This window comes from Microtus oregoni, unplaced genomic scaffold (assembly GCF_018167655.1).
Source record: "Microtus oregoni isolate MIOR12 unplaced genomic scaffold, Mior012 000074F_ref0000038, whole genome shotgun sequence".
In the NCBI taxonomy this organism is placed as follows: Eukaryota; Metazoa; Chordata; class Mammalia; order Rodentia; family Cricetidae; genus Microtus; species Microtus oregoni.
Genome location: NW_024544004.1, coordinates 5954622 through 5969435, shown reverse-complemented (window position 1 = coordinate 5969435; position 14814 = coordinate 5954622).

The following is a 14814-nucleotide window of genomic DNA, read 5'->3' as shown; positions in this document are numbered from 1 at the left end:
CCCCTTTTCTGGATTATGCTAGGGGAGGGTTATCAGATGCCTGTGCTTTTTGGGTACACTGTCTTTATTTTTATTGATTTTTATTGATATATACTTTTTTCTCTGTTCCCTTCCCTGCCTCTCCCCTCCCCTTCAGCCCTCCCCCAAGGTCTCCATGCTCCCAATTTACTCAGGAGATCTTGTCTTTTTCTACTTCTTATGTAGATTACATTTATGTATATCTCTCTTAGGGTTCTCATTGTTGTCTAAGTTTTCTGGGATTGTGATATGTGGGCTGGTTTTCTTTGCTTCATATTTAAAAACCGCTTATGAGTGAGTACATGTGATAATTGTCTTTCTGGGTCTGGATTACCTCACTCAAAGTAATGTTTTCTAGCTCCATCCATTTTCCTGCAAAATTCAAGATGTGGTTATCTTTTTCTGCTGTGTAGTACTCCATTGTGTAAATGTACCACATTTTTAAAAATCCATTCTTTGATTAAGGGCCATTTAGGTTGTTTCCAGGTTCTGGCTATGACAAACAATGTTGCTGTGAACATAGTTGAGCATATGTCCTTGTGGCACAATTGAGCATCCTTTGGATATATACCCCAAAGTGGTATTACTGGGTCTTGAGGACACTTAAGGAAATGTTCAACATCCTTAGTCATCAGAGAAATGCAAATCATAACAACACTGATATTCCATCTTACACCTGTAAGAATGGCCAAGATCCAAAACACTGATGACAACTTATGCTGGAGAGGTCGTGGGGTAAAGGGAACACTTCTGCATTGTTGGTAAGAATGTAGCTGGTACAACCCCTTTGGATGTTAGTGTAGCGATTTCTCAGAAAACTTGGATGCACTGTCTTTGACAGTGTTTTCAATATTTTGTATTTGACAGCCTGATATTTTTACTACTTACAAGAAGTACTTAGAACATCTCTTTAAATGTATTTTCTTCAGGATTTGCCTAATCATTGCTTTTCCAACTTAGAACATTATAAAAAGGGGAGGGAGTGGGAATCAAAGCTTGGTTTTTCATTTGTTTGTTTGTTTTGTTTTCTGGAAACAGAATTATATACTCAAAGTACTCAGAGTAATATTAGAACTCAGAGCTCCAACATGCATGATGGTCATAAAGCTCCGCTTTCTACACTAGTAGTAACATTTGATGGATCCAATTTGTAAAACGTGCTGCATACCCTGGATCACCTATGTTATGGCTTCCAATGAAACATCCAGGCTCCTGCTGCTCTTGAGTTTTGCTATTGTTAATCAAACTTACTGAATTCTTTACCATGGCTGCTGAACTGTCCTACTCATGAATCAACAGCAAGAATAAAATTAGTTGTGTCATCTTTGAGAGAAATATTACAGTGAATTCTAAGCAGTCATGTGTTTGTGAAGATACTTATCTTTATTTACGGCTCAGTATTCTGAGATCAATGCTGAAAAACTCAGGGGCTTCTCTTATCTGCATAGCAAGGTTCTTGGACACTGCTGAAGGATTTGTCACTGAACTCTTTACCTAAGGTGGTTGAGAAAGATGATGAGAATCTACTCATTAAAGAAAATTGATTATAGCTTTAAAATACAATGGAATTGGATGAAATGTGATGATAATCTTAAAACACAATGGAAATGTCCAAATTGGTGTGGTAATTGTTAAGATGAGACACAAAAGGAATTTGTGTATGTCTCATCTCACTAGCCATTGGATACATTCTGACACACCATGTCAATTGAGCCGGGAAAGTTAGATTTTTATTCTTAAGGCAAGAGAAAGTCACCTGCTATGTCATATATTTGGTTTAAATAGGGCATAGCAAATCCTAGGGTTTCCATGAATTTCTTTTACTTGAATGTTTCCAGTAAAGTCTATTCAGGTATAATTTATGTGCATAAAATTCACTTGGCATATGCATAGATTGAAGGAACAATCACCACAGTTAAGCTATGGAATACCAGGCAAATGATTTTCAGTTTGTATCACCTATCCTTCCCACACTACCTTCTATTAAACACTGATATTTTCTCTGTTCCTATGATCTTACAACTTTGGGAAAATACCTATGGAAATGTTTTGCAGTTTCTTCTCTGGTAAAATGACTTAGCAGCAATATCTGAAATGTCTAGTTACTCAACATCCTGTCCAACACTTGATATTTGTAATGTTATCTCATTGCATGCTTAATTATTGTTCTCTTTATGACTAATAGTGTTAATCATATCCTTGAATGTGGATACATACTTTACAGATATTTTCTCCTATTGTTGGAAAATGGGTTTATTACCTAGGTATCTTTTGTAGAATATAAGTTTGAAATGTTGATGAAAAAGTAATTTATTAAAGTTTTCTTTTATGAGTCTTGTTTGTGGCACTTTCTCCATAATTGGAGGTAATAAATATTTTTCTCATATTATATGAAGATTTGTAGTTTAAAGTTTTACCTTTAGGTTTATATCCATTATGAGTTTATTTTTTAGATGGTATGAAGTATCAGCTAAGAATTTCTCTTCTTTTGCTTTCTGTTCTTTTTTTGCAAATGAGCATCCAAATGTTCTATGTTGTAGAACCACTTATTGCGTACTGCAGTCTATTTCCTCTGTTGAATTTCATTTGCACCTCTGTTGAGATCATTTGACTGTGTATGTATGGGTCGAATTTTGGACTGTCTATTCTGTCCTATTGATCAATGTGCCTATCTCGTTGCCAACATGACACCAATTTGATTGCTTCATAGGAAATCTGCTAAGCAAGAAGTAGTATGAGCTTTCTGTTTCTTTGTGGGGAATAACTTTGACTATCATGGTTCCTTTGCTTTCTCATACTGATTTTAAAATTAGTTAATTGATTTCTACAAAAGTCCTGCTGGTACTTCTATTGAGGTTATAGTGAATTAATAGATGAATTTGGGAGAAATTTTCATCTTAACAATATTAAGTTTTATAATTCTCTACAAAAATATCTCTCCATTTAAAAATCTGATTTGGTTATTTTATCAAATGCTTTATATATAATTTATTATATATATTTGCTTGTTTTACTATATTGTACTGAAGGATCTTCTGATTGACTTGATGCTGCTGAAATGATACTAATGAGGTGTAGCCATAAGTGTTTTTGTCAGCTGAATTTGGTGATGACAAATCTTTCTGACCAACACTGTGGATGTATGAAGCAGTACTGAAGATTGTTGGTATATATGATGGCAATAACTGATAAAACCTGTACAATTGCTCACTAAAGAAGCTGGGATTGAAAGATACCCCTTGGCAGTAGGTGTAGATTCTGGACCTCCGTGTGGTCATGATTGTGCCTGTGTCTGAAAAGTGTCACTTGTGAAATAGATACGAGGAGAGCTGAAACATATGTATGTATAAGACTATGGCTATGAGACTTGGTACCTAGGGTACAGAAACTCTTACTGCTGCACTTGCAACATAGTCAAGAAACAGATAATTGCAAAGTAGTTAAGAAATAAAGATAGACCTAACACATTTGAAGAGTTAAGATTAGCTCCAGTGATGGGGTTTGGCCAAACCATAATGTCCAAGTGAAGTGCCTGTAGCATGGACATTGTGCATGAGGACTTGGCTTTGGGGTCCTGGGTATGACACAATTCACTTTGGCAATGAGGTATGAGTAGGCTCATTGTACTCACAGATCCTAGGTCATGAAAGTACACATTAAGAAGGTGGCTTTGGGGTTGGAAGAGGTTCAAGAGCAAATGTTTCTTGGGAGGAGGTACTGCTCTCTGGGGAGCCAGCGTGTAGCAGCACAGGGTCTTGAGAGGAATCCATGGAGTCCACATGAGCTAAGACTTTTCTATCTGAGGATATTAAGGTAAAAGATACTCACACACTCTCTTGATGGCTTCCTTTTTTATTCTCAGTTCTCCCATGTTCTTTCTATGCTCTTATTAATGTATACTTTTTTCCCCTAGAGCTTATACACTGCAACAAAGTTTTTCAGGCAATATAAGAATTGCAGTGTGGTTACATTCTATTTTTGAAGTGAATGTTTATAATGACTACAAAACAAACAGTAAAACATGGCATGTTTTCCATATCCTTTATATGATTAAACATTTTACATATTACAGTTGAAAAACCAATTTTCCCAAGAATCCATGTGCATTCATACCCAAGCAATTTGTTATTGATTAACTCTGTGGGCAAGCAAGATATTCCTCTCAGTTAGGTCTTTTACTGGCAGGCTGCATTTTGCAGTTACAAAGAACGGGCGAATTACCTATTTTGGAAAGTAATCTTCTAAGAAATCTTAAAGGAATCACAAAGCTAAACTTTTACATATAAAAAACAGTCAGCTCTATATTTAATCTTTAGGGTACATACTCATTAATATCAGAAGATTGAGGGAGAATGGGTATAAGGAACTGATCATTACCTTTGGCCATTCATCAGTCCTATAAAGAAAGGTACATCAGCCAATGATAATTGGGCTGCTTTGTTCTTTTTTTTTTGTCTTTTTCAAGACAGGGTTTCTCTGTGGTTTTGGAGCCTGTCCTGGAACTAGCTCTTGTAAACCAGGCTGGTCCCGAACTCACAGAGATCCACCTGCCTCTGTCTCCCAAGTGCTGGGATTAAAGGCGTGCGCCACCACCGCCTAGCGGGCTGCTTTGTTCTTGTTCCCTGATCTCAATGAGTTTGGCATTCAGCTATGTGCCTTTCTAAAACTTTAGATTGTCATCTTGGGTTTTCACTTCAAAAAATTTGATAAAAACATCTTAGTCTAACTTTGTTTTTTTCAAATCTTTGTTTCAGCTGTGATGCACCCCAAAACCTGTGAATATATCTCCCAACATTAAGGTTAAAATATTTTAAACTAGCTGGGCTACAAGGACTCAATTGTTTTTCTTAACGTAAGCTGCAGTCTATGAAGCTCCTTAGGTGGAATTCATCATAGTCTTTAACTGTGAAACATACATAGCCTTGTATTTATTTTTGTTCATCAAAACTCTGTATAAACTATCATTATTATGATCAAATTGGACAGTATGGTTTTTAGAGGGGTCATCTCCTTGACAATCCACAGGTAAAAATGTCCAGTAGAACAGGATGGTTCCATGAGATAAACACATGATATATTATACATAGTTATATTACAGTCACTGGAGATCACCCCACATCCACTCATATCAGAGAAATATTGCTGTAATAAGCATGTAAAGGCAAAACAGAAGCAAAAGACATTGTGAGATCTGTAGTCCCATGGCCATCAACAATCAGAGAGTTTCTTCCTGGTGGGCTGACACCTTGAACTTCAATTGCCCCTTGCTGCTCCTCTGACAAGGCCACCAGCAAGGAGAGATACAAAACCTTAGTTTAAATTCTGTGTTTCTCTATTGGGAGTGGATATTGATTTTGCCCTTGACAGGGGATACTGTCTTTTAATGGAGCAGGCTGCCATGGAACATGGTGACTTCTGTCATGTGGTTGTTAAGAATTATTTTCACATATTTTTCATATTTTCTCCTAACAGCCTCCTATTTTATCACATGTGCCAATCTTACCCTCTCTCTCTCTCTCTCTCTCTCTCTCTCTCTCTCTCTCTCTGTGTGTGTGTATGTGTGTGCGTGTGTCTTACTTTCTATGTCCCTTTCCATTTTTTTTTTGAGTCAGCGTGCTATATATCCCAGGGTGGCCTCAAATTCACTGTGCAGCTGAAGATGACCTTGCATTCCTTATTCTCTTGCTCCTACCTCCTAAGCACTGGGATTGCAGGCATACATCACGGTGCCAGACTTTTTATTCAATTTTGATAGGGACTGATTGCATAGCTCAGACTAGCTTTGGACTTATTATCTTGAGTTCTGAGATTACAGAGGTATGCCACTATACTCAGCAAGTGATGCTTTTAATGTAGATTTTTTTTTTTGCTTTACTATGTTGCTGCAGGCCCTTTAATGGCTTATTAGTGAATATATATATCTGTTTTGGGACATATGAAGGCTAGTCTTTCCTCCTCTCCCTGTACATAGTATTTAAAAATTGGAGTTTCTAGCTGTTCATTGACAGAATGCAGACATGTAATTAATTTTTATATGTTGACTTTGGTGCTACAACCTCGTTAGCATCATGTGTTAGGCTGCAAACTTATTTATAGATTCATTAGAATTCCTCATGCAGTATAAATAGTCACGTCCTCAGTAAACTGACATGCTTTTCATTTTTCTTTTGTTTATTGAATGCACTGGCAGGGAAGTATTGTATGATACTGAATAAGAGTGATAAGAATTGGTAATTTTGACTTTCTTTTGATAATAAAAGACTAAAAAACCATCTAGTCTTTCACTAAAGTGTCTGGCGTGGGGTTGAAAAAAACCATGTATGATTCAGCAGGCCAAATTTGTAACTAATTGCCAAGGTTTGATGTGGTATGTTTCACAGGGAATCCATCATTGTCCTCTTTGCCCCAGACTCACTGCACAGGCAGTGCACTTCATTTTTTTCTGGAGGAAGTTGTAGTCAGGAGCTCAGATACATGATAAATATGAGGAGTTATGAATATATATAGATATATATATATACATATATATATATATATATATATATATATATATATATATGATGGAGGAAGGTCATTGGTTAAGTAATAAAGAAACTGCTTGGTCTCATAGGTTAAAACATAGGTGGGAGGAGTAGACAGAACAGAATGCTGGGAGAAAGAAGCTGAGTCAGTGAGTCGCCATGATTCTCCCATTCCAGGCAGACGCAGGTTAAGATCATTCCTGGTAAGCCAACTCGTGGGCTACAGCAGATTATTAGAAATGGGCTAGTCCAGGTGCGAGAGCTAGCCTAGAAGAGGCTGGAACTAATGGGCCAAGCGGTGTTGAAAAGAATACAGTTTCCGTGTAATTATTTCGGGTAAAGCTAGCCGTGGGGGCGGCGGGGTGCCGGGGACGCAGCTCCTATTACTACATATATATATGTATATATGTATATGTGTATATATGTATATGTGTATATATGTATACATGTATATATGTATATATACATATATGCACATGTATATATGTATATATACATATATATGTATGTATGTATTTTTCTAGTCAAAGCAGTCTCTGGAAGCTTCCATCAATAGGTGTGTGTGTGTATGTGTGTGTGTGTATGTGTGTACGCATGTGTGTGTGTGAACCTGAAGACATATTTCTCCACTGTGACTCAGAATTCTACACTTTCCCTTTCCTATCCTTCCACTTTCCACCGTTCTCACCCAAGACTATAAAATTGTAAGAGCTTTTTGTCTGGGTCTTCCTCAACTGTGAGACAATTCATCACCCCAACTATCTGCCTGTTCTACTTAACCATACAGAAGTGGGGAAGGATTAGGCTGAGATAGCATTTTCTTTAGTTTGAGCCTTTTGCTTATACTACTGCAATAAGGGGTTACAAGCTTTATTGTTAATTCTATTTTGCCATTTTGCTTTAATTAGCTACTCCTGACACTTTGATGTTCGATGCTTCCTAGCTCATTTGAATTCCTGAGATTCATTCTTCATTATTTTCTTAGTTGTATGTTCCTCATTTGTTTTTGTCCTTTATGTGACTAAAGACATTCACTTATATTCCTAGTTTTCTGTATTGTTTCCTTCTAAGTTATGGCTAGATACTGAGTTTTGTCAAATATCTTTTTCTGTATCTGTTGGGTGACCTTTAAACATTTATACATTTCTGGTATTGCCATTGTTTTATGCTCTGCATTTAGTATCCAGGTTACTCTTTGTAATGTGCAACCCCTGATTTTAAATGTCCTTTAGACATTTAAAAACCATCTCTGCATAGCTGGTGGGAATGCAAGCTGGTACAGCTTTTTTGAATGTCAATTTGGCAATTTCTCAGAAAATTAGGAAACAACCTTTCTTAAGACCCAGTAATATCAATTTTGGGTATATATCCAAAGGATGCTCAATTGTGCCACAAGTACATGTGCTCAACTATGTTCATAGCAGCTTTGTTTGTCATAGCAAGAACCTGGAAACAACCTAAATGCCCTTCCATCGAAGAATAGATAAGAAAAATGTGGTACATTTACACAATGGAGTACTACACAGCAGAAAAAAATAACGGCATCTTGGATTTTGCAGGAAAATGGATGGAGCTAGAAAACATTATTTTGAGTGAGGTAATCCAGGCCCAGAAAGACAATTATCACATGTACTCACTCATAGGTGGTTTTTAAACATAAAGCAAAGAAAACCAGCCAACAAATCACAATCCCAGAGAACCTAGACAACAATGAAGACTCTAAGAGAGACTTACATAGATCTAATCTACATGGGAAATAGAAAAATACAAGATCTCCTGTGTAAATTGGGAGCATGATGACCTTGGGGGAGGGCTGAAATGGAGGGAAGAGGCAGGGAGGGGAATAGAGAAAAATGTATAGATCAATAAATATCAGTAAAAATAAAGACAGTGTACCCAAAAAGCATAGGCATCTGATAACCCTCCCCCAGCATAACCCAAAGAAGGGAAACACACAAACATTACTACTGAAAAATAAAAATAAATAAAAATCATCTGCCAGAAGGAGGTTGGTCCTTTTGTAGATAGCACTTCTCTATCAGTAGCCTACATGGCATCTTTTGTCACGATTAAAGCTAGCCAACAGAGATGAAATTCCAGGTCAGTTCTAACTTAATTTTGTGTATCCCCAAATTAAAATGTTTTGTTTCTTCAGCAATAGAATTTCTTCATGCAGCTATGATTGTTAACTAAAAGAAATGACAATGACCTGTGTTATTTTGGGGGTGTCTGGATATTCTTGACTAATAATTTTTAGGGAGCTATCCTACCCCCGCACTAAATATTTTACTTAATAAAGCATGTTTTCTATTGATGCTTTAAAATGACTTTCATAGACGAGCATACAAAGCAATGAATTTGTTGTGTCTTCATACATATGTCTCATACTTCATTCTCACTTGCTTCTCCCTCACACTTACCCCTTCAATGTCCTCCCACCACCAACTTTGGCGGGTTCCCTTCCTTCCTCTATGTAGACCCTTAATCTACTTTCTTATCACATGTATTCCATCACCCTTTCTATTTTCTATCTCTGTTAAGATCTTTTCCTCACTGCTCATGATCTCCAGTCTGGTTGTCTATAAACATGAATCTATAAATATATTAATACACACATATAATTTTAAATTTAAATTCCACATTTAAGAGAAATATGCAGAATTTTATCTTTCTGAATCTGACTTGTTTCACTTAATGTAATATTTCCATTTGCATACATTTTCTTATGAATATCCTGATTTTAAATACTTTCATTTATTATTTTTATTTATGTGTTATCACGCTTGCATGAGTTTATATGTACCATGTGCACGCAGTTGCTCATGAAGGCCAGAGGATTTTGGATTTCCTCGAAATGGAATTATAGCTGGTTGTAAGCTGCCTGATGTGGCTGCTACTAACCAAACCCAGTTACCCTAGAAGAGTAGCACATAATTTTAACCACTCAGATAACTTTCCAGTATCAGGATTTGATTGAGTTTTCTTCATGGCTGCATAAACTCCATTGTATGTATGTATCATATTTTCTTTTTCCATTCATGTGTTGGGATCTAGGCTGGTGTCATTTCCTGTCTATTTTCAGTAGCAAAGTTACAATCATGAGTGTGCAAATATCAATGCAGGTGCTTTCTTTTATGTTTGTCAATGACGATGCTTGTCTTCCTCACTGCAGTTATTACTGATTTTTTGTTTGCATATACAATAACACTTTTGGTGGTAAGAAGAGGGCGTGGTAATTCTGTATATGCATCACTCTGCCATCTGTGGCATGAATTGATTGGTGGCATCCCTAACATCTCCCTGGTAGAGAAGAACTCAGTTCTAAGAACTTCTTTCAACTTTTAGACATTTTTAATGTCATGAGAATTTTACACCATCTTCTGACTGGTGGGTTCATGTTTCTTTTCTCATATTCAGTTTTCTAACATTATACTGTTTTATAGAAAAATATTCACAAAACCAATTCTGGTGGTACTTATATATTCAATTTTGCATATCTTTTGAGCATTGAAATCTTCTGCAAGGTTGTTCTTTGTTTTCCACTTGTTTGTTTAGTGGTACAATCTATTAATACTTTAGATCTCCTTTCAGAATGTATGACTATCTTGTTTCTTCCTGGATCTTTGGGGTTTTTTTTCTTTTTTTTGAGACAGGATCTGAGTGTGTAGTCCTGGCTGTCCAGGAACTCACACTGTAGACCAGGCTGGCCTCAAAGAAATTTATATATGTCTGCCTCCCAAGTGCTGGGATTAAAGGCATATACTGCTAAGCTTGGCTTAACTTTCTTTTTAGGGACAGGAATATATTGTGCTCCTCCTTTGATAGAGATGGGTAAGAGCTATCTTCCACATACAAATGTTATATTCTCCCCAAAAGACATATTTTCTTCTCAAACTTCTTTTTCATCCCAACATGACTTCTCTTGTTCCTAGAGGAAGATTAGACATTTTACATTAAGGATAGAGTCTTTACTAAATTTGGACATGAAGAATTGAATAATTTTATTCCTAATATTTTTTTTATTTTTTGATGTAATCATTGCAGTGTATATTAAACAAACTTGGTGGTAAATAAAATATGTGAGTGATATTTCATGTATTTGTTATGTATTTAATATTTTCTTCTCTGAGTATTAAAATGTTTTTGGAAACAAGGAAAAGAAATCCAACTTGAACTTGTTTTCGAAAATAGGAACTAACTGAAAAAAATGTTATGATGGGGGTCAGATAAGGAACAAGGGAAGAATATGATTGAGATAGACTTAAGAAATAGCTTTTACCCTAGGGTATTCTCTTTCCTATCTCACGTCTGTTTTTTCCTGCATATCATCTTCAATGAAATATGCCAAACCCAACCACAGATTATTTCAGAGTTGTATATTTCTTATAACTTTAGCTTCTAGAAAATGTATACTTTTTAATTACTAATCAAAAATTTATAAGAGAATCAATAATTAGCCCAGCTTTTGTCAGGTATCTTTTTCTGAACCAGTTAAATATTGCCAGAAGGTGGGATCACATGTTAATAAATAATTTCATGGTTCTGGAGCTTCCAGTCCAAGAATAAGCAGGTAGAATGTTTTGTGCCTTTAGTGAGGGTTCTCAATGACAATGGCAGGGAAAACATGTTGAAATAAACTGAACACATCATGACCCAGGAAGCCAAAGCCAGAGATTATGGTTTTGCCTCCAAAGATATGACTACCTACTACTCTTCCCAATAGTCCCATCGTAGGGACCAAAATTTTGAGACTTGAACCTTTGAGGACATTCAACAACCAAAGTATAAAATTGTGTACAGTGTGGTAGTTTAATACATACTTAAAATATATAATAATTTAATCAGGAAAATTGACATTGTATATTACCTAAACCATATATTTTCTATTGATAATAAACTCCTTTAAAATAGCCTCATCTATCAATTTGTATACATATAATTTTAGCAAAGAAATTTCAGACAACTTCTTTTTGAAAGTTTAGAATTCTAAGCAGTGTTATTTTTGTCTTTGAATTCAAAACATCTTAAGAAACAAGAAAAAGAAATTGCTCTGCTAAAATAAACTTTCACGCACACACCTTTTTTCTTCTTGACAAACATTTTCTAGCTGCTTCTTGGTAAGCCTCTTACATAGTAATACTCAAAATTTAAGCAAGGAAAAATATTCATAATCCTATTTCCTTATATCATCAAAGCAATAGCAAGCCATACACAGTTTGATTTTATATATGTATATATATATATGTGTGTGTGTGTGTGTGTGTGTGTCTGTCAGTATATTATATATCTATATATACATATATTTCCTGCTTTCTCCTCTAGTATGGATCTCTTGTCAATATATACAGAATACCTTTTTGAAATTTGGTGTGGAAAGTCCTTCTGTATTTCTGTTGCTTTCATTGGTTAAATAAAGAGACTGCCTTTGCCTTTTGATAGGGCAGCCCTTAGATGGGCGTTGTAGACAGAACAGAATTCTGGGGAGAAGGCAGTGTGGCAGATGCCATGGCTCTCCTCTCCAAGACAGACGCTGGCTAGACTCATGCCGGTAAGCCACAGTCAAGTGGCAATGCATATTAATGGAGATGGGTTAAACTAATATGTGAGAGTTAGCCAATAAGGGGCTGGAGATAATGGGCCAGGCAGTATTTAATTAGTACAATTTTCATGTGGTTATTTCGGGAGTTAAGCTAGCCCACTGCTCCTTTTACTACAGAAATCTTTTTTATTTATACTGTTAAAATACAATTTGGATATCATAGAGCAATGGACACCCACTTGAGAGGTTTTATTGATACATATGGTATAGCTATTTTGGCTGAAGTAAAGTTATTGATTGATAAGGACTAAGGCTTATTTAGGAAGGAGGTTTTTTGGAATTCTCCCTGTATGACTTAGGACTCAGAAATACATAGGACAAACTAGGGTTATCTAGGATGAGAAAATGCCTCCATCAAACTTCTCTGCAGGCCATAACTAATCATATTGATATAGACAGTCCTATCACACTGTAGATGGTTCTATCCCTGGGCAAGTGGTTCTGAGTTGTGTAAGAATGTAGGCTGAGTAAGCCATGTGGAGCATGATACAAAGCAGTGTTCCTCTAAGGTCTATGCTTCAGTTCCAGCCTCCAGTGTCATGCCTTGACTTCCTGCCTGGCCTCTATCCATTACAGTTGTAAGCTGTAATATGAAATAAACTCTTTTTTCTCCAAGCTGGCTTTGGCCATGATATTTATCAAACAATAGAAACAAAACTAGGGCAATAGGATATACACACAGCTTTTTTTCTGATGATTCAAGTTGATTTGCCTGTATATAAGCTAATTTGGTGGTTGATTATATGCAATTTTATAAAAGAGTAAAAATGTATTCCAACTTTTATAACAACTTTTATAACAAATTAAAACTTTAGTGATGATGATGCTCTCTAATAGGTCCATTGTTGGGGATAATTTCTTCAAAATTAAATGTGCAAGTTATGGAAAAGCCATGAAGTGATGTCACCACTGTTTTCTTTGGTAGTTTTCTGGTAATGTCAAGTACCATGACGAAATACCTTGTAGCTTCTTTTGAAGCACTACTAGCTGAAGCTGGAGAAATTACATTGATTTCAAAGAGTTTGCCAGAGTTATTGAGTTATTCATCTTGGTTTGAAATTCATAGACAAATAGTGCAAAATGCATAGGTTTTACCATCAAGGGAAATTTGGACTTATAAACTGAATTAGGAAGTGCTTCTCTTAATATTTTTCTGAAAGACTTTATATTTCTCTGATTCCTTCTGTATCCTTTGATATGACTCATATCAAAGAAAGCCTTCCCTTCAGTTCTCTATTTTGTCTGATACTGGAGATGGAACTCGGGGTTCATGTTTGCTAGGCAAGCACTAGCACAGAATCATACCCCTAGCCTTCTGTTCTCGTTGTAGTAAAGTTTAGAATTTACTCAAAAAGATATAAATCTGTTTGTGCTAGTATTACCAATACGAGCTTCAATCACCAGAGAAGAGGGAACCTCAGTTGTACAATTGCCAAGGCCGGTGGGAATAAATACCAGTGGAGCATCTTTTTATTATTAATAATTTATGGGAAGGACCAAGTCCACTGCAGGTGGTGCTGCACCTGAGCAAGTAATCCTAGGTTATATACGTTATATAAGAAAACAACCCGACTGAGCCAATTAGCAGCATTGCTCCATGGTGCCTTTTTCAGTTCTTGCCACCAGGTTCTGGCTTTGAGTTCCTGCCCTGACTCTCCTTGATGAAGAACTGTATCCTGTAAGTTGAAATAATACATTTCCTCACCAAGATGCATGGGTTAGTGTTTGATCATCGCAGAAGAAAGTTAACTAGAACATTATTCAGATGTTAAATTTCTGTTAGGTTTCATAAGTTGTAAATTGTTTTTTAAGTGTTGTGTCTCATTTCACATGGTTCATTTCATCAACAGACATGTAATGTATTAACAGTTATTCAAATATTCCATTATTATTCCTTTAATATCTATAGTGCTGGCATCACTTTTATTTATAAAATTACATTTTTTAATATGTGTATGTATCATGTTAATGGAATGTTCAGAGAGACCAGAAAAAGTAGTTGAACTTCCTGAAACAGACGTTATAGAGGGTTGTCAGCCTCCATATGGGTTTCAGGAACTGAATCCTGTGTCCTTTGCAAAAGCAACAAATGCTCTTATTTACAGCCTCTTACCTTTTATTATTCTGTTTTCTATTACACTGATTTCCTCTTTTATTTTTGCTTTTTGTCACCATCTGCAGTTTTTTTTAGGTTTTAATTCTCTATGAAGGTATGAGCATTATAAAATTGTAGGCTTCCTTCTAAAAACTGCTTATAGATATATCCTTTTTAATTATAGCTTTATTTTCAACATACATTTTAAAATATTTTCTAACTACTTTGAACGTTTCTTCTTTAATAAATGGTATATTTAGAAGTTATGTTTTAATTTTGAAATATGTACAGTTTTCTGGTATATATTAGTGATGTCCAAATAAATTCTCTTGTATTCAGACAACAATTTTGTCTGTTTTCTAGGTTTTTAAGATATACTATGACTTGCACATGGTGCAGGATATCTTGAGAAATGTTACATGTGTGATTAACAAGAATGTATTTTTTCTGCATTTGTTAGGTGCAAAATTCTATAAATGTTAATTAGGTCATTTATTATGATGTATGTGTATTTGAATGTGCTGATAATCTCAATTTGGTGTTTCAATGGATATTTTTGTAAATATATTATCAGGCAATTT